The sequence below is a fragment of the Pan paniscus genome, chromosome 2 (genome assembly GCF_029289425.2).
Source record: "Pan paniscus chromosome 2, NHGRI_mPanPan1-v2.0_pri, whole genome shotgun sequence".
NCBI classification, from domain to species: domain Eukaryota; kingdom Metazoa; phylum Chordata; class Mammalia; order Primates; family Hominidae; genus Pan; species Pan paniscus.
Window position 1 is genome coordinate 30,127,073 of NC_085926.1, and position 19,100 is coordinate 30,146,172.

The 19,100-nt window shown below is 39.0% G+C and overlaps 1 long non-coding RNA gene across 1 annotated transcript in view; it reads right to left on the reverse strand.

Annotated features, from left to right (window-relative positions):
* LOC134729882 (uncharacterized) overlaps positions 1–15,954 on the reverse strand; it is a 204,158-nt gene extending 188,204 nt beyond the window's left edge. The window contains exon 1 of the long non-coding RNA XR_010111407.1: positions 15,842–15,954. This is a non-coding gene — a long non-coding RNA (uncharacterized LOC134729882). The remainder of the gene's footprint in view (positions 1–15,841) is intronic.
* Positions 15,955–19,100: the final 3,146 nt, after the last annotated feature.

Below are 19,100 nucleotides of genomic sequence, written 5' to 3' on the forward strand. Positions count from 1 at the left end.
CTTTAAAAACTCTCATCCCTAAATGCTTGGGGAGACTGATATGAGTAATAGTAAGACTCTGGTCTCCCACACAGCTGGCTCTGCATGAATTATTCTTTCTCTATTGCAATTACCCTGTCTTTATAAATTGGCTCTGTCTAGGCAGTGGGCAAGGTGAACCTGTTGGATGGTTACATTTTTATCTCCTACTCTTACCATTTATATATTACATATAAATTGATTCTATATTATATTATTATAGTAGTGCATATCTATTATTTTGGGGAATATATTCACAAACTTTGTGTTTTTTTTTCATCAACAGAAATACATAACCAAAAATTTTTGGAAACCATTGCTTAGAAGGTTGCAACTCCACCCTGCCAGTCCTTGGACAGAGGAATAAAAGAGGAAAGAACAAAGTCTAGAGTATTCTAATCTTCTAGAGTAAGCTTCAAGGTTACTCTATTATCCAAAAATCATGATGACTAATTAATGTATCCATAATTTATTAAAATCCTCAAAGAGCTATCCAGGAAACTTTTTTTTTTTTTTTTTTTTGAGACAGAGTCTTGCTCTGTTACCAGGCTGGAGTGCAGTAGCGCAATCTCGGCTCACTGCAACCTCCGCCTCCCGGGTTCAAGCAATTCTCCTGTCTCAGCCTCCTGAGTAGCTGGGACTACAGGCACCCACCACCACGCCCAGCTAATTTTTGTATTTTTTTTTTTAGTAGAGACAAGGTTTCACCATGTTGGCCAGGATGGTCTCGATCTCCTGACCTTGTGATCCACCCACCTCGGCCTCCCAAAGTGCTGGGACTACAGGTGTGAGCCACTGCACCCGGCTCCCAGGGAACTTCTTTAACTAAATTGCTCACAAATGATTTATAATTGTCCTTTAATACTTGAACTTGGAACATACAAGCAAGTTGGATTCACAGCTCAATGCTTAGGGAACTATCAAGTGATAAAGAACAAAGCAAATTCAGATTTTTCCATAATCCTTTCTTTGACCAATAAATGGAGTCATAGCTAGTCATCTAAAATTCCTCATATGACACTATTTTTTTTTTCTGGTTAAACAATGAAATGCAAGTATCATGGGTCATCAATAACCTGCTAAATGTTCCATCCTCTAGAAACAGGGAAATTCATGCTAAGGTAAATCCCATTTGTGAGATATATCCTCTTATGTAATAAGAGATGCTTTGACTTGACCACCTCAGTCAAAGGTCAGTTTCTTGCTTTCTTTATTGTTTATCTCTTTCTCCCTTTCTCTCTCCCTTCTTTGTCCTTTTCATTACTTAATTCAGGTTAAAGGTGACTCACGTTAATAAAAACAACATAAAGAAAAATCAGTCAATGGCTCTTGGAAAGATCTGAATAATAACATTTAACTTGAGAACTACCTGAGGATTAGATAAGTAGACATTTTAAAGTAATACTTAAATTTGTTACTTTTATATATCTGAATGTGACCTTTGGGGAAAATTCAAATGACAAGTCCCAGGCCAAACAATTTTCTTTTCAGCCTTTGTACTTAAGCTGCTCAGGAATGCAGGCTTATAGCACAAAGAAACCACATTTAGATGATTGCCTCTGTTTTCCTGTCCAATTTACAATACTGAGCTTCACTCTCACAGGAGTCCATTTGGGTCTGCACATGAATCTTTCTTACGCATGCTTCCTTTGGGCTTCTCAATCACTGTTAGCAAATAACTCTGGCAGGCATCCAAGATTGCCCTAACTCATATTGAAATCCAGTTTTTAGTCAATTATGCTACAGTGACTTTTGTTAGCACTTGAATGCTACAATTATGGAAAATTTCTTCAAAAAATATGAAAATGAGCAAAAAAGTTTGGCCTTTGAAAGTTAAAATGTGAGAGGCAGAGCAACGCACAGGAAGAACATAGGATTTAAAGTAAAAATTGCTTATTCAGTAACCTTGGACAAGTTACTTAATCTCGGTCAGTCCCATCTGTAAAATGGGGACACATTTATTTACTTTACAGAGCAGTAATGATTCTTAAGTGTGACTGATATAAAAAGTTCTTCTTAGAGTAAAATTTCTCTTCTGTCTTCTTAGGATCTCTGGGTGTAAGCATTAAACCAACATAAGAAAAATTAACAGGAGAAAAATCTACACATTTTATTCTGTAATTTTTATATCTATGTGGGAGCCTTCCAAAGAAAAAAATGAAGACCCAAAAAGCAGTGAGAGCTGAAAGTTTATGTACTAGATGGACAAAGAGTAGTGCATTGTGAAAATTTGTCAAGAAAAAGGGGTTTGAGCTAGGGCAGTTAATTGTGAAAAAATACTAGGTAGATAAGATTACTTTTCCAAGATTTGTATAGTTTTCTCTTAGCCTTGATTTGCCAATATGGACGATAAAAATGTCTTTCTTCCTCCTGGTACAGGGAGGGTACCTTTCTCATAGAAATTTTATCTCTTGTTTTCAGGAAGAAAAGGAAGATCAGAGTGCCCTTTTTGCATCTGTTGTTATCAAATGCTTTAACTCAAAATAATCAGTATGCCAAAGTGGCATATTTTGGGATGGCATGTTCTGAACATACCTATGGTATGATCTCTGTGGTAACTATTGATATCATTATTAAAATCAACATATTGGCTTTGATTCAGATAATGTAAAGTCTTTCTGAATAAGCCTGGATCACTATAACCTGACTGAATCAATCAGCAGTATCCGAAAAAAAAAAAAAAAAGCAATGTCAAGTAGAAGGATATTCATCAGCTCTGCAAACATAGAAGATTGAGGGTAAAGGAAAAAAACAAAACAAAACAAAACAAAAACCAATGGGAGTGAATTTTCTAGCTCTGTTGAAGGGAAAAGGAGAGGCCTTAACCAAACCCAGTTATTTCTGTTCCTCACAATGAGCTGGGTGCTTTAAGATATCCTAAACTGATGCCAATTAACATTTCAACATTTGAACCATCTAACTCAATAGTTCTCAGCTTTGGCTACTCATTATCATCCCCTGGGAAGTTTTCTTTTTTTTTTTTTTAATAAAATATTTATTCTGGGCTCCATCCCCAAGAAGTTTTGAGCTGACTGCTCTGGGTTGGGATTAGACATTGGTATTTTATAAAATAGACCCAAGGCAGTCAGATTTGAGATCCATTGATATAGCCACAGGGTGAGGAGTGGGTGGTGGCCTAGTAATGGTGTCACAACCCAAGCAGAATGAGGAGGACATCCATGTGAACAGGAGAGGGTTTCCAGACTAAGCATGAACTGTTAGGGCCCAGGTGGGCAGGAGAGCATCCCCACGGATGGGTGGCTTGCTGCATAGTATCACAGCCCAAGTGGAATAAGGAAGTTGTTCACGGTGATGGACCTTAGCAAGCAATCTTATAGCCTGAGCAGGGTGAGGAGGGCATCTGTGATGGAAGTGGGAGGATGGTGACAAAGAGAGGTTGGTTCCATATACGGGTCTAATCAAATAAGAAAATATACTCGAAGAATAGGAGTGGGGTGGATCACTGTCAGGGAAGAAAGTTACAAATATGGAAAGGAGAAAAGCCGTAATGATTCTTGTGATATTGACTTGAAATTGGAGGCATTAGAATACATTATAATTTACAGTATGGTTAGATAAAAATAGATGGATAGACAGAAGAATGTGTATATGCATTCTATGGTTTGAATGTGTCTCCCCAAAATTTCAGGTCTTGCCAAATGTGATAGTATTAAGAGGCGGGGCCTTTAAGAGGTGGTTAGGCCAGAGGAATCTTCTGTCACAGATGAAATTAAGGTCTTAAAAAAAAAAAGAGGCTCCACACAACATTTGGCAAGTTTGCCCTTCTGCCTTCCACCATGTGAGGACAAAACAAGAAAGCCTTTACCAGACCAGATGCCTGGGCCTCCAGAAAACTGTGAAAAGTAAATTTCCATTCTTTTATTATTATTATTTATTTGATTTTTCCATAAGTTATTGGGGTACAGTGGTATTTGGTTATATGAGTAAGTTCTTTCGGGATGATTTGTGAGATTTTGGTAATTTCTCTTCTTTATAAATTATCAGCTTGTGGTATTCTGTTACAGCAGCATGAAGCAGACTAGGACAATACACAAACACACATCTGTGCACCAGATACACACATGCACATGCGCGCACACACACACACACATTTTTTAGTTCTGTTCACTAAGAGAAACAATATCTCAATAGTAAGGAGGACACGCCACACCCAGATCTTGGTTTCTAATATCAATCTCCATGAAAGAAAGCAAGCAGGGCTCCTTGCATAAATGTCTGATTCCAGAGATAGGACATGGAAAATCCAAGAACCCAGGCCACCTTGTGACAGGAAGGAAGTCTCCAAAGAATGATGGGATATGTCAACAAGACACAGCAACTAGACAGCAAGAGTTTCCCCTAGCCAAATCTGAGAAAACTATTTTCCTCTGAAAAAAAGAAAACCATGAGTTCATAATAATGTCAATAAACCAGTTAAAAGTTTGATGAGGAACAGGATATTCACATAGTCTCAATGTTTTTTCTCATGAAATCCTTATTAATTCCAAAGAGAAAATGAATAAGCTTCTAATGAGAAACCTGTTAGATACCACCTTAATCAGATGAGCACACTTAAACTCATCAATAAAAGGACGAAGCAAAATCGTACGACAACTGACAGAATGCAATGAAAAGAACACAGAAACTCATTTGTGATGGGTTCCTGCCGAGGAGGTGTAATCTGAATCTAATCATGAGGAAACATCAGATAAAGCCATACTGAGGAAAATTTTATGTAATAACTGGTCTGTAATCATCAAAATCATCAAGCAAAGACTAAAGAGCTATTGAAGGAGAATAAAAAGACATGGCAACTAAATGTAATGCTTCATTCTGAACTAAATCCTTTCTGCCATAGTCTTTATTGGGACAACTGGCAAACTTGAATGTAGTCTGTAGATTAGGAGATATTAATGGATCAGTGATAATTTCACTGGTTTTGATGATTGCATTAGATTTATATAGAAGAATATCTCTGTTTGTAGGACATACACATGAACTTACTGGTGATGAGGTGGGAGGAGATAGGGCATCATGTTGGCAACTTGCCTCAAATGGTCCAGAACAAAACATTTTGGGTAATGTCTCTGCAAATTTTCTGTAGTTCGAGTTGTTTAAAAGCAAAACAAAAGACTAATGTCTGGTACTTCAAAAGAGAGAACCAGATTCTGCAAGATGATTCCCAGTGGTGATCCCCATTATTTAGTCACTTTTCCTTTGGAGACAAGATTATCATTTGGAACTTCTTGATATTTATCTGTCTTCCCCTCTTGCGGTAACTCATCCTATTACTCTCCCTCTCCTAAGCCGGACAACAAGAGCCTAGGGTATTTACCTTCTTGACACTATGCTTCATGGCTCTCTATATATTCAGAAGTGCCTCTCACACTTGCAAATTCAAAATTACTCAATACATTTTACCAGTAAACTGCATGTGAAACGTCTGTGTTATGTAGCCATGTGCACATTATGGTGTTTGCTATTTATCCAAAATCTAAATATCTGAAGGGTAAAGCAAAGTGACAACAATCTCAAAGGTTGAGTAAGATCCTATTTTGATCATAATATAAGCTCCATGGAAGCTTTATCTTTCAATCATCAAGGCAAACAATAGTGGTTGACATGAAATATGGGCACTCAATAAATACTTATTGAATTAGTGAGACAATGAATAAATTCACTTAGCCTTTCTGAATGTCAGCAATTTATAACACTAGTTACAATAGATTGTCTCTAAAATAAGTTCTGCTTATGATTTATTACATCTGATATTACAGCTAGAATTTATATTATCTGACCATGCATTAAGAAGTTTATTCATCTCAATTCTATCTCATGCTCTCAGTTAAGACTGAAGGTCTGATAAATGTAGTTCATAGATAACACAATATATTAAAAGAAGCCCAATATATTGAAAGATATATATATAAATTGATATATATTAATTCTATATATTCAAAGAATTGGTTTTGAACGAACTGAAATCTAATTCCACTTTCCCCCACTAAGTAGCTATATTTTTAAACAAGTTATTTTGAACTATCTCTGAGCTGCACTTCACTCAGCGTTCTTCAGTATATAAAGAAGGTTAGCTTAGATTTATAATGGTTTATTTTTCTGCTATAAAATGTTGACTCTATGATATTTTGCAGATATAGAGCAATAGCTGTGGAAGTTGTGAATTTGGAAAAAAATTACCTCATTATTAAAACTATTCCAGTTAAGAAGCTGGCTTAAGAATACAGAAAGTGACAGAATAATCTTGCAAAACAACTGTAAGGATATAAATACATTCAGTTTTGTTAATTGATCAGATTGGCATGTATCCCCTATAGAGCACTGCGGAATTCACTAGCTTATTTATCATACATAGAAATGCTAACTGTAAGTGGCACACAACAATTACCCCATTGGTAATGGTAATAGTTGTGTTAGAATAAGATGACAACAGAGTAGGAGTCAAATTACATGGAATCATTTTGATCCTACTTTCTAGAACATTTTAGGAAAGGTTCAACAAGTCTTAAAGAGCTCTGAGCTTGTGAATAAAAGAAAATACTAAAATAATTTCAATATGAATTTGATATTTAGCTCTAAAAGCTGCTGCTCAGCCAATGTTTTCCTTGTATCACTATCCTAATCCATGAAATGAGATGTCTATTTAACTGGTTAACTTTTATTAAGCACTAATTATGACATAGCCATGGTGTTAGACTCCAGCTATAGAACATAAAGACTCAACTCCTCTTATCAGGGTTTTCCCAGAAGCATTCTGTAGGGCAAGGACTTGGGTGCAGACAATATTTGGAAGGTGATCCTAGGAAGTACAAATAGAGGAGTGTGGAAAGTGACACAAGTAAGTCAGAAAAGTCAGCTGTTGTATCTATATGAATGGATTACTGCTGTGGGCAGTTAGGACTCTGTCCTACTGAGACACTTGGAAGAATCATGTAGAACATATATCTCAGAATTGTCCCAATGAGGAACAAAAGAGATGAGTTCTGGTGTGTATTCCTTTCCAGACATGACCACAACAATATCTCTCATCTGATATGCTCCTCTTATCATGTGACCTTGAGACTCATCTACTCAAGAGCTTGGGTCTAATCCCCTCCCCTTAAATATGGATAAACTTGTGACCTTAGTGGAAATGGTGTTACGTGACTTCAGAGACTGGAACATAAAGGGAAATACAGCTTCTTTTAGTTTCTCTTAGGATGCTCACTTTTAGAACTCTGCCTCCATGTTGTGAGGAGCCCAAACTACATGTGTATGACACATGCAGACGTTCCAGCCATTAGATCCACATGAGGAACCAGCTACAGCCAGCACTGATTGCCAGAAATTGATTAAGTAAGCTTTCTTTCTTTCTTTTTATTATAGTTTAAGTTCTAGGGTACATGTGCACAACGTGCAGGTTTGTTACATATGTATACATGTGCCATGTTGGTGTGCTGCACCCATTAACTCATCATTTACATTAGGTATTTCTCCTAATGCTATCCCTCCCCCAGCCTCCCACCCTATGACAGGCCCTGGTGTGTGATGTTCCCCTTCCTGTATCCAAGTGTTCTCACTGTTCAATTCCCACCTATGAGTGAGAACATGCGGTGTTTAGTTTTCTGTCCTTGCGATAGTTTGCTGAGAATGATGGTTTCCAGTTTCATCCATGTTCCTACAAAGGACATGAGCTCATCCTTTTTTATGGCTGCATAGTACTCCATGGTATATATGTGCCACATTTTCTTAATCCAGTCTATCATTCATGGACATTTGGGTTGGTTCCAAGTCTTTGCTATTGTGAATAGTGCTGCAATAAACATATGTGTGCATGTGTCTTTATAGCAGCATGATTTACAATCCTTTGGGTATATACCCAGTAATGGGATGACTGAGTCAAATGGTATTTCTAGTTCTAGATCCTTGAGGAATCACCGCACTGTCTTCCACAATGGTTGAACTAGTTTACAGTCCCACCAACAGTGTAAAAGTGTTCCTATTTCTCCACATCCTCTCCAGCACCTGTTGTTTCCTGACTTTTTAATGATTGCCATCCTAACAGGTGTGAGATGGTATCTCATTGTGGTTTTGATTTGCATTTCTCTGATGGCCAGTGATGATGAGCATTTTTTCATGTGTCTGTTGGCTGCATAAATGTCTTAAGAAGTGTCTGTTCATATGCTTTGCCCACTTTTTGATGGGGTTGTTTGATTTTTTCTGTAAATTTGTTTAAGTTCTTTGTAGATTCTGGATATTAGCCCTCTGATCTTTGACAAACCTGACAAAAACAAGAAATGGGGAAAGGATTCCCCCTATTTAATAAATGGTGCTGGGAAAACTGGCTAGCCATATGTAGAAAGCTGAAACTGGATCCCTTCCTTACACCTTATACAAAAATTAATTCAAGATGGATCAAAGACTTAAATGTTAGACCTAAAACCATAAATACCCTAGAAGAAAACCTAGGCGATACCATTCAGGACATAGGCATGGGCAAGGACTTCATGACTAAAACACCAAAAGCAAGGGCAACAAAAGCCAAAATTGACAAATGGGATCTAATTAAACTAAAGAGCTTCTGCACAGCAAAAGATACTATCATCAGAGTGAACAGGCAACCTACAGAATGGGAGAAAATTTTTAAGTAAGCTTTCTGATGATTCCTACCCCCAGTTACTAAGTCACTCCATGACTGCATTTTCTCAAATGAGACCTAACCATCATGGTGCAGAGACAAGCTGTCCTCGCTTACTCTTTCCAAATTCCTGACTCTGAGAATTTGTGAGCTCCCTGGTAAAATCAATGTTGTTGAATGGCTCTGTGTTTGGGGTGTTTTATTATGCAACAGTAAACAGACACTGGGGCACTAATCCACCAATATCTAACCCTCATTTCTTGTAAAGCATTAAGTCTCTAGGACATTTAGGCTGTCTTGCATGGCTGAGCAAATTCCTGCAGGTAGAGTATTACAGAGATTTAAGCACTTGAAGTGGGAAGATGTCAGGGTATATAGTTCCTGCTCCCTGCAGCTGCAGGTGATTGCTGAGGTAGACTGAGGACACAGGGACAGAGCAACCTCATGTGTATCTCACCTGTGGTCAAATTGCATACATTATAGAGTGGAAGATGAATATGTAAACTGATGAGCTGGAATATGCTAAATCCAATGATGGAGTTAGCATATGGCTCTTTGGCAGCTCAAAGGAGAGCCTCACTACCCCAGACCTCAAGGCATGAGGACGGTTTCCCAGAAGAACAAACTAAGTGAGTGCTTCAGCTCCCACTGCATCAGGATATAGGGAGGAGAAATTGGTAACTTCTCCAATATGCCAAACGCATCTGTAGAACAGTATTTTATGAAACATCTGTTTTTAAGATAGCATTATGGTGGCCTATAAATAAAACCTTGGTAGGTTATAATTAAGCATATGATGATAACTGTCTTCCTTTTCTCAGAGAACAATGTCTTGGCCTGCACAGAATTGATTTAATGACCTGACTATCCTTAAAATAAGGGGATGGATACTTTTGATTTTTTGGTGAGTAAATGAAGGTAATTTGCTCTCTCCTACTGATATTCTATAAATTCCTTCTTAATTTGAAGGGCATTATTTTCTTCAAAAAAAATTGAATATAAAGAAGGGGAAATAGAAAAACATCATTCTCTGGCTCTCCATCTGAATATAATAGATTTAATAAACAGTACTTTCTTTAACTAAAATTCTGATGCCCTATATATCAATTTTTCTGGCAATATCTGCAATGCTGAACAAACTTTTGTGTGTGTTCTGTGTAAATTTTCATGTGAATAAATTTTTTAGTGGTTTGACTTTTTGATTTCTCATAAATTTTTATTGAAGTATGACATACAGAGAAGTACACAAGCATTGCAGCTCAATGATTTTTCACAAATTATACACATTCATGTAACCAACAGCCAGATCGAGAAACAGAATGACCATCCCAGAAATTTATTTTGCTGTCATTTCTAGGCACTCCCTCCTCAAAGGTAATTCCTATCCTGATGTGGGGCCATAGGTTCTTGGGGCCATAGGTTTAACTTATGTGCTTTGAGAACTATACAGATAGAACCATACCATGTGTGCTTATTTGGGTCTCATTCCTGCCACTCAACATTATGTCAGTGAGATTCATCTATCTTCTGTATTGTTGTTCATTAGACTTTGGTTGTTTGACTTTAATGGCCATGAATTAAATTTTTCTTTCACTGGAAAAATCAGGAGGTTCATGATTATTATCTGACATCCTGACATTCTGCTTCCAACTGAGGGGACCTTTTATTAGGGGGGAAAATAAGACTTTTCCGAAATGGCAATGCATTGCAGTTAGTGTTTCCTCCGGAAATTTGGCAAGGGTGTAGGAAGGGGAGTGTATTAGCCATTCATAGGACTTTGTCCTCAGATGCCTGAATTTTGTAGCTGAACAATTCCCATTGTAAGATAGAATTAATGCTGTTATATTATTTTTGTGTATGAGACCATGTTAGAAATGTAAAAGCTTGAGTTTAAATTCAGAGTACCACCAGAGAGGTTTATTTGCTTGCATTATCATAGTTTGAGTTCATCATCTCTATTAGGGCTGGAAATTTGGGGCCAAGGATGAGGGAGAAGGTCTTTCTTGGTATGAAACATTTCAATAACTCTTTGAAAAAATGGGGCAGAAAGGTAACCTTAATTTAGCAATTTTATTAGTAAGTTCTACCACACTGTAATGAAACTGCAAGATCTTCATCTTCCTTGCTCAGAAAGTAGGGACATACTGAGTTGAGTCTGATTCAATAGGGGAAATAAGATATTTTAAAATGGGTAGACAATTGAAAAAGCAATCTCTCTAGGAATTTGTCTCAGGAGAAAGTGGGCAATCATTTGCTAAAGAGGCATAGGCAAGACTTTAATTTGTTAACAAGCTGGGTAACTCTATGACTGTAAGATGACAGTACAATTGTATCTGCCCCATAGGGTTCTGGAGATACTGAAATGAGGTGGTCCATGTAAAGGCATGACCAGAAATCTTGACCATAATAAAGTCCTCAATAAATGTTGGCTACTGTTGTCAGAATAATGGTGAGCGAACGGTTAACCTGGAAAAGTTAGTGGGATCATGGCAGTGATCTCATTAGAAATAACATTTCTACAGATGATTATGCGCAAGTTGGCACATAGTCTGGTACAGTGGGAAGGACGTTGCTTTAGAACTGAGGTGCCACTGTTTTGTCTTATAACTGACTTTTGGCAAATCACTTAACCTCCTTGATACCTCCTTCATCTCTTTCTGCATCTCCTTGATGGAGAGAATAATCGGTACCTTTCAGAATTTGTATGAAGCAAACATAAAAAGTGATCTGAAAATGTCTGGCACATAATGGAAATCTGGCAGAAGTTAATTTTCTTCCCAACAGGCTTTATGATTCTAGACTAGAGGATGGAATGATGATCAGCCAGGGAAAGTTTAGATTTGGTCCAAAAACTGTTATCTGTAATGGGTTTCCTCAAAAGAAATTGCTGGCTCATTGTGGAAGTTGACTAAGTGCAGTATTTCAGATAGAAAACAAACTGAGTGAACTATTTGACCCCTTGTCCTTTACCTAACATGGAGTGATGAAAGTATTCATGCAGGCTTATAGAAAGTTCCTTTGGAATCACTCAAGCCACAAGCAGTTTTTAGTAAATGCCACTATCCATTAACCTTGTCTATAGCAAACACTAGTAACCGGAAAATGCACCACAGACACGCAGATCCTATTTTTGGCTTCTGCCTATCTCTTTGGCTGAACATTGTTTCTTCTGTAATTTGAGGTGGTGGTAGTCTATGTTGGTTTTCTTAGTGACAGAATTTAGGAAGATGGCTTATTAAAATTTTTGAAGCCATTTTGTTCATTTTATAATTTTTTTTTCTCTTTTTCAAACCAAGAGCCATGGCCTTTACATTTTCCTTTTTTTTTTTTTTTTTTTTTGAGATGGAGCCTCACTCTGTCAACCAGGCTGGAGTACAGTGGCGAGATCTCGGCTCACTGTAACCTCTGCCTCCTGGGTTCAAGCGATTCTTCTGCCTCAGCCTCCCGAGTAGCTGGAACTACAGGCGCCCACCACCACGCCCAGCTAATATGTGTATTTTTAGTAGAGACAGGGTTTCACCATATTGGCCAGGCTGGTCTCGAACTCCTGACCTCGTGATATGCCCGCTTTTGCCTCCCAAAGTGCTGGGATTACAGGCGTGAGCCACTGTACCTGGCCGCATTTTCCTTTAAAAAAAAAAAAAAAAAAAACTTTCACTGTGCAGAGTGTAAAGTGAGAAGGGAAATGGTGGAATGAATTTGAAGGTAGTGTTAAGAAAAAAAAATTACTCACGACATGTTCTTTAGCAGCACAGAGGAGTCGAGTATAACTTCAAATACAGCAAAGATTTATAGCCAAGTTGCAGGGTTGGAAGCAGTGGATGGAAAATTACTAAGAGGAAACATCAGGGGTTAAGGGGATTCTGGCGAAACCAGGTGGACAGACAGGATCCTTGCTGGAGGCAGGCCGAGGTGATGACACATTGAGGATGGGGGATAGGGAATTTATTCGGATATCAAATATGGGGGATTTTTGCTAAAGTGACACAGCAGGAGTCCTGCTAAAACTGGACTAAACTGGAAAAGGGCAGAGCCCAAAGCTGGGCTTGTCACAAAGGGAGCTCAGAGGAGCCAGACTTAAGTTTGATCAAAGAAGAGAGCCTTTGTCAGTAGTAAAGGAAATAAGAAAGATTTCTTCCAGTCAATTCCTTCCTGCCTTCTTCCAGGAAGGGGTTAGAAGGCATCCATCCTGTGGACAGGGAGGACACACCACCTCCTCTGTGAGACAGCACTGGGGAAACAATGAGACCTCAGAGGGAAGATGCCTGGAAGACATGAAGTAGAGACCCTGTGGAACTGAGGTTTCCAAAATCAGTTGGCATTTCCATTAACAGAAGCAGCAGTCAGCAGTCCTCGAGGAGCTGAGCAAGTTCTGCCAATGGACCGCTCATCATGAATTGGTGAGGACCAGTGACCCAAGTCCCTGAGAATCCCTAAACTGTGATGGGGCAGCCTCTATATGGCTGAGATCAAATTTTCCATCAGCCTGGTGAGATAAAATCTGGTGTCTGGTTTATGCTGCTGGTTAAAAAAATAAGGAAGTGTAATTATTTCTATATTACCTAATTTTGTAGCTATAAAATCATGCCTTCCACAAATATAAACCCATTTGAGAGTTTGCAGTCTAAGATTATCGTCTCTGGGTCTCTCATAATGATTAGAAAATGTTTCCATGTTAACCCAGTCAAAGGTGAAGACAGAGAGACACTGAGAGGTATTAAGGGATTGATCCAGCCTCACCATCAGTGGAGACCAGGTGAGTGAAAACCATAACTCTAGATTTCCTAGCTCATAATTGCTCCCTCTCCAGGTTTGAGCAATGCTGTCTCAATATGATAGCCATTATTTCAAGCAATTTTTTATTTCTATTCATGTTATTTACAGAAACCTGGTGGAAGATGGAAATATAGCTGTGCTCCGCTAGTGCCTTTTAGATTCTTGCTTTCCACCCTTCCTTGCAGAGCTTCCACATTGCTTCTGCATGATTCTGAGAACAGGAGGCTTAGAGAAAACGATTAATGATTGAAAAAGATTTTAGAATCCTGAGATGAAAGTGTTTGATGAGCCTGAAGTGTCACTCCTTGAAGGATTACCTCTTTTTATGCTTTGGCTGCCACTTGGCCGTGTTTAAGGGAAAGGCTGATTTCAGAAATTGATCTCTCTCCCCTTTGAACAAGCTAAAGTGGGCAGAATTGAAAAGGGATTTGAGTCTGCTGCCAGCGGCCTTGTTGTGGCCTGTTATCACCCCTGCATGAGGACAGTCTCTCGGGGTTGACTGGCCTCGGAGCAGTTAAGGAAGCCACCTATAGGGTCACCTTAATCCCTTTGCTGCTGCAACTTGCACACTTGAAGCTGAGTGAGAGAGTGAAGCTCCCGAGAAGGTAGGAAAAGGGGCAGTTGGCCAGCTACATGCTGCCAGGCCCCCTCAGCCCTGCCATTGGCCAGGCTGCTCCCAAGTCTTGTGACAGCCTGGCAGTGGGGCTCATACCATGGGTCTCTGATGAGAAGGCAATGGGCCTGGATTGGGGGAATAGGAGGAGAGAGAGTCTATACGAGGACAAAATGGACTCCAGGAAGATGCCCATGGTCTCTGAGTCACTACTGGGTGAGAAGCCTCTGTGCCATCCTCACAAGGCATGACGCCCAGAAGGCTGAACCTACCTGTCTTTCTTTAACATTATCACATCCCTCATCTCATATCCACTTGCTTGACTTTGACAGCTTCTCTTATTACAGTCATTTACTGCATAGTGACCTTTTGATCAATAGCAGGCCACATAGATGGTGGTGGTTCCGTAATTTTATTGTGGAGCTAAAAAATCACTGATGCCACAGCCATCTTAACATTGCAGTGCAATGCATTACTCATGTGTTTGTGGTGAAGCTGGTATAAACAAACCTAATGCATTGCCAGTTATATAAAAGTATAGCACATACAATTACATATAGCACATAATACTTGATAATGATGTTACTGGTTTATGTATTTACTATACTGTACTTTTTATCATTATTTTAGAATGTACTCTTTCTAACTTGTACATTTTTTAAAATCCAGGTGGGTCCTCCAGAAGTATTCCAGAAGAAGGCATTGTTATCATAGGAGATGACATTTCCATGGATGTTACTGCCCCTGAAGACCTTCCAGTGGAAGAAGATGTGGAAGTGGGAGACAGTGATATTGATGACCCTCACCCTGTGGAAGCCTAGACTAATGTGTGTCTTTGTGTCTTCATTTTTAACAAAGAAGTTGAAAAAATAAAAATAAATTTAAGAATTTAGAAATTGAAAAAAGCTTATAGAATAAGGATATAAGGAAAGAATATTTTTATACAGCCATACAATATGTTTGTGTTTAAGCTAAGCTTTATTGTGAGTCAAAAAAGTTTTAAAAATTTAAAAGTTTGTGAAAAAGTTATGGTAAGCTAAGGTTAATTTCCAATTGAAAAAAATAAATGTAAATACATTTAGCGTGGCCTAAGTGTACAATGTTTATAAAGTCTACAGTAGTGCACAGTAATGTCCCACACCTTCACATTCACTCACCACTCACTCACTCACGGACCCACCCAGAGCAACTCACAGTTCCTGCAAGCTCCATTCATGGTAAATACCCTATACAGGTGCAACATTTTTAAGCTTTTATACTGTATCTTGTACACATATTTTTACTGGAACTTTTGTATGTTTAGATACATAAATACTTATCACTGTGTTGTCATTGCCTATGGTACTCAGTACAATAACATGCTCTACAGGTTTGTAGCCCGGGAGCAATATGCTGTACCATACAGCCCAGGTGTGTAGGGGCTATACCATCTAGGCCTGTGTAAGTACACTCTATTATGTTCACACAATTACAAAATTGCCTGATGATGCATTTCTCAGAATGTATCCTCATCATTAAATGATGCATGACTGTATTTTGGTTTTTGCTTCCCAATGTCTCTTAATAGAAGATTGTTAGAGTTTGAAAGGATCTCAATAATCACTCGCACTTCTTACTTTATAGAAGGGAAAAATGAGGAGTGTAACTGATTAGTCAGGCTGATGAAAGAGTCAGGAATGTGAGTTTGGATGTTCTGACTCCTCTCCAGGTCTCCTAATAGGGTGCTCCAGTATCTGCCTTCCTTCCTTCCCTCCCCTTCTTCCCCCTCCTCTTCCCCGTTCCTCGCCCCTTCCCCTTACCTGATTTCTCTACTTTCTCTTTCTCTCCCATTCTCTCTTTCTCTCCATCTCTCTCTCTCTCTTGCTCTTGCTCTTGCTCTCTCTCCCCCACGTACACAGTGGTATTAGGAAATAGGAAATCAGAGTTCTTGTTCTGAGTCGGCCAAGGAACAATCATGTGACTTGCTGAAAGTCATCCAGTCTCAGCACTTGTTTGATCATCTGTAAAATGAAGGCGCTGACTAAAGAGTCTCAGTAACAGTGACAATTCCATGTGTTCACAAAACGCAGCTCTTTTCCTTCTGGGCATGTGGGAAAACTACATTTTCCAGCTTTTGCTTTATTATTTGGGGCCAGATAATTGAGTTTTGACCAGCGTAATAGTGGAGGTGGCATATCTCACTCCAGGACTTGAGAGTAATGCACCCTGCAAGGGCCTCCTCACTCTTCTTTCCTTCCGTGTGACCTTGGAGAGCAGGTAGGAAGTTGGAAGTACTGCAAGATGGGGAATGACTGTGGACCACTGTGTCACCTGCCACCACATGCCCCTCCTTCACATCCACTATTTTGGGCCGCGGCATGAGAGCACTAAACCTTTGTTAAGTTACTTTGAATTAGGGATTGTTATAGCAGTTAACACACCCTAACTAATAAAAATATGTAAGACTGCTCAGAGAGTTGAATCTCTAAGATTCTGTGAATCAGTGTTACTTGATTTTATTCTCCTTTATTCAATGTTTATTAAGCAACTACAATGTACCAGGAATTGTCTTAAGCTGTAATCCCTCACTTCTGTCAACTCTAATTCAAAGATGATTGGAAAAATTTTAGTATATGAGTTTGCCTTTGATTACTGTTTTTCTTCCTACCACGGTGGTAAAGAGGATGCTGGGAGAAAAGACAGTGGTAAAGAGAAAGCTGGAAGAAAAGGCTTTCAATTGCCAATATCCAGCACCATTCTGAGAAAGTCTCAAAGCAATTATTAAGTACCAATGGGCCAGTTACAAAAGAATGAGAGGCAGAAGTGTTTCTAATGATGGGGCTGGTGAGAGCTAGCTGAAATGATTCAGCACTATCCACTCCAGGGGACTGGACTATGGGACTCCATTTAGAAATACCTGTATTGGGCCCTTTGGGTTCTTTGGAAAACATCTTTAAATCAGGCCCATGGACAAGTACTATCTGTCCTCATTAGAATTGTCAGTTCCCTACCCGCTGGGATGCCCACTCCTACTCTTGAATTCTTTAGGTATATTTTTCTTCTCAGCATTGCAGCTCAGCACATCCATCTGGCCAGGAAAAGAATATAATAGGGCATATTTTCAGCATGACCAATTAGATGTGCTACTTCCATTAACAATAACAGGACTTACACTCCAGATTCTTACTCCATAAATCTGGCCTTTCCCCTTATGAGCAACAGATGGGTTTTCCACAATGGCTCATTACCTCCTGGCTCGGCTCTGCTGCCAGAAGTGAAATATAAAGTTATTTATGGATGGAGAATGATACATAAGTCACTGTGGATTATTTTCTGCCATCCTTTTTCATTTATTTAGTTAGAGTTTTCTATTCCTCAAGATGACAAGTTAGAGAAGATGGTGGTGTCCCTACTGGGAATGAAGATGGATGTCCCTTCAACTTGGCTACTCTTCCTGATGGCTACAGATCTCTGGGGTGATGCTGCATTTCCCACAAGAAATAGTAATTGGGATATTTCCATAGAGAAGACACCCATTCCTCAAAAGATTCTCTAGCCCCTGACAGGCCATCTCTGTGAAATTTGGTCAGTGGGGGCACAAGTCAGTGCCACTTAACTGCACGTGATACATTTGAGAAAAAAAGAATGCTTTTTCAAGGAATGCCAATATTTCTCACCACTTGACAGCTCAACCAGATAAAGATTATTCCTCTGTCAGTTGGGGGAGAAGACTGGGGGCCAGTCAAAAAGACTGCTATGCTAAGCATAAGTACACAGTAAAAAGATAAAACTCTGTGAAGAAAAGAGAGATGGGTTAAGGATCTAGAAAGTAGCTCTGAGGGTAATACTCTCAGACTTTGTGAATGTGAAGCAGGCTGTGCCATGTGAATAGACTCTGATTCAGTCCAGTCCTGCCCTGGGCCATTCCTTAAGTGCTCTGTGCCTCAGTTTCTTCATCTCTAAAGGAAAATAATAATAATAGGAATGATAGTATAAGGATTAAATAAATTAATATTTGCAAAGCACAGACAATAGTGCCTACCATATAGTAGGTGCTATAGCTGTTTGTTACATAAAGGAATTCAACCCAGCAGTGGATTTTAATTGCTTTGTTTTCTTATGTGCTTCAATGGGGCTGACAATTATAGGAATCTATTGCCCCTCAGGCCACAGGAGTGGATACCTCATTCAAACTAAGTACTTTCTTAGGATTTTAAAAATGGGTACAGGAGAAAGATGCTCCGTCCTCTATTAAAATTTAGTTAAAAATTTAGACACCTCCAGAAACCATGCACCTTGCACCATGTGACCTGGAAAAAGCTGATTAGCAATAGAAGAGATGAATCCAACACAGAGGAAGGCAGAGACAAGAGATAAGAAAGAGAGCCCTGGTTTGTCAAAGATCAGATAGTTGTAGGTAAGCGGCGTTATTTCTGAGGGCTCTGTTCTGTTCCATTGATCTATATTTCTGTTTTGGTACCAGTACCATGCTGTTTTGGTTACTGTAGCCTTGTAGTATAGTTTGAAGTCAGGTAGTGTGATGCCTCCAGCTTTTTTCTTTTGGCTTAGGATTGACTTGGCGATGCGGGCTCTCTTTTGGTTCCATATGAACTTTGAAGTAGTTTTTTCCAATTCTGTGAAGAAAGTCATTGGTAGCTTGATGGGGATGGCATTGAATCTGTAAATTACCTTGGGCAGTATGGCCATTTTCACGATATTGATTCTTCCTACCCATGAGCAAGGAATGTTCTTCCATTTGTTTGTATCCTCTTTTATTTCCTTGAGCAGTGGTTTGTAGTTCTCCTTGAAGAGGTGCTTCACATCCCTTGTAAGTTGGATTCCTTACACCTTATACAAAAATCAATTCAAGATGGATTAAAGATTTAAACGTTAGACCTAAAACCATAAAAACCCTAGAAGAAAACCTAGGCATTACCATTCAGGACATAGGCGTGGGCAAGGACTTCATGTCCAAAACACCAAAAGCAATGGCAACAAAAGCCAAAATTGACAAATGGGATCTAATTAAACTAAAGAGCTTCTGCACAGCAAAAGAAACTACCATCAGAGTGAATAGGC